This window comes from Colobus angolensis, unplaced genomic scaffold, assembly GCF_000951035.1.
Source record: "Colobus angolensis palliatus isolate OR3802 unplaced genomic scaffold, Cang.pa_1.0 Scaffold806, whole genome shotgun sequence".
NCBI lineage: Eukaryota > Metazoa > Chordata > Mammalia > Primates > Cercopithecidae > Colobus > Colobus angolensis.
Genome location: NW_012121888.1, coordinates 44,619 through 46,868, shown reverse-complemented (window position 1 = coordinate 46,868; position 2,250 = coordinate 44,619). Strand labels below are relative to the sequence as shown.

Sequence of the window (2,250 nt, the reverse complement as noted above, 5' to 3'; positions counted from 1 at the left end):
ACTTAGTAAACAAAGTACAACAAAATTAGTATTTTTAATGCTGTGTTACTCTAAGAAACTTTGTAGTTAAGATTTCAAAAACCTTTGTATTCAATATGCTATCCTATATATGAAATTCTGATTCTAATATACATAATGATATGTAATGAATGACAATCCCTACTCATTACTACTTAATCACTACTTAATTTCTAATGAAGTTTCTTTCTAAGCTGTCGAACTCCAAAAGCAAATACTCGCTTTAAGTATGTTTAATAGTTACATCAGTTAACCCCACTGTGGCCTACTACTTTCATTCCCTTTACATCAGGCCAAGGGATGCCCCTGAGGACAATTAGCAGGTATGTAACACCTTACTAGTTATTGCATTCTAGTCTTGAATACTACTCATTCATTGTGTCATTAAGATAAATAATAAAAACGTATAGTGTTTATCATATACCAGCTCTTTTCAAAGAGCTTCACATTTTTTATCCCATTTAATCCTCACATTAACCCTATGAGGTACGGATCATTATACAGATAAGAAAACAGAGGTAGAAGGGTTTTTCAGACTCACTACCCATCATCCTATATACTCCATATATTCCGTACACCATACTCCATATATACCAATGATAGGTAGTCAAAGGCTGTCAAATAATTCTATCATATTCAGACATAATCATTTATAAATTCTGCTTCTAGTTCACAGTCAATAGTATCATCTACTCCACTCATTTCATTTTACTCAATGAGCAAGCTAAAATTAGACATGAGACTGGCCTGAGGTCTCTCAATAAGAGCTAGCATTTAAAGGCAAGGCAATAAATTCTGAATTTTGTTTACTTGTCTCATTTAAATCTTGCAGTAACTTGTACAATAGATATTATTATTTTTCCCATCAAGTAAGAGAGAATTGAGGCCATGAGAGTCAAGTAACTTGCCAGGTCTGGCTGCCTTCCAAATCTCTCCACCTTAACCACTGAGGAGTAGAGAACACGGGGCTCCAGCTGCCAAGTGCTCATTCCATTACCCCACTTTGTTTCTTACCTATTCATTCTAAATAGGTCATTTTGTCAAGGGCCCCTTAAAAGGACAGAGAGATGGCATTTACACAGTGTGAACTAAAATTTAATTTTTAACATGACTTATTCTGTCCTAAAGGTAAGACGTAAGATTATCACCATTTGGAGATATTTTCTACCCAGGAATAATTTTGTAGTATTAAGCTGGCCATTTGGAGCCAAGAGATTATGGCACTGTCCATCTGAAACTCCCCAGTGCGGCGGAAGCTGAGGTCAATAATAACTCACCCACTATCTTCTTTCCAAGTAACGGCATAGGAAACTAAAAAAACTTTCCCTCTACAATAGACACCTTTCAGTTTGCGGAGAGTTCAATTAATAACTTTAGTTAAATCAACTATAAACAAAAACAAACCAACTCAAAAGACTACCAAAATAAGGTTAACCTGAAATTAGCCTGGGAATAGGAAGCAACTAGTCAAGATAAACCAAGTAAGTGGCCATTACTGCTTTTATTAATATTAACTATAGCTGACCACTGATAACTAGCACTGCATTCCTAAGAAAAGGCAATACCATTTCCTGTATTGGCTTTGACTTTCCATTAAAATCATGTAACGTCAAAACCACTGAAATCACTATTTTCTTTCATGGCAAATTGGACCAGATAAATCTGACTTGCTACTTGACATCATCATCTCTTTGGGTTGTAATGGACAGGAATGAAGACACTGTCGTTATATGCAAACAAAATATTAAGTATTTGCAAACAACATACATTTAAAATCATTTTAAAACTCTATGGCTGTAACAGGACCTTTTCAATCTCTAGAAAAATTGAATCGTGTATACACAAAGTTTAATAGTCCATTAAAAAGTGTGAAAAGTTGAAGCTTGTAAGGAAACAGTCCAGAACTACCAACCCAAAGAAAACTGGCACTTTCCTGCTAACATCTACACGCTGGTATGTTCGTTGTGGACAGCAACAATGTGCATGGGGGTGGGGAGTGAGGGAGAGGAGAAGGGTCATTTACATATTTCCCAATCCAAGTATATGAATTTAGAGGTCTTCCTCAAAAACACATGCACTAAGCCTCCAAAGTCATGCTTCTATATTTAACCATATCAAAAAAGTCAGAACATATCAGGCATGTTAAAAGACAAGAAACAAACCTTTTTTCTTTTGACATGTGTGTGTCTTCCTCCAGAAAGAACGTCACGCTGTACCGAGTCTGGACATTCA

General features: G+C 35.7%; 1 long non-coding RNA gene across 1 annotated transcript in view; it reads right to left on the bottom strand.

The window, feature by feature from the left end:
- The window catches only part of LOC105502757, a 5,065-nt gene extending 2,815 nt beyond the window's left edge, over nt 1–2,250 (bottom strand). The window contains exon 1 of the long non-coding RNA XR_001000394.1: nt 2,181–2,250. This is a non-coding gene — a long non-coding RNA (uncharacterized LOC105502757). The remainder of the gene's footprint in view (nt 1–2,180) is intronic.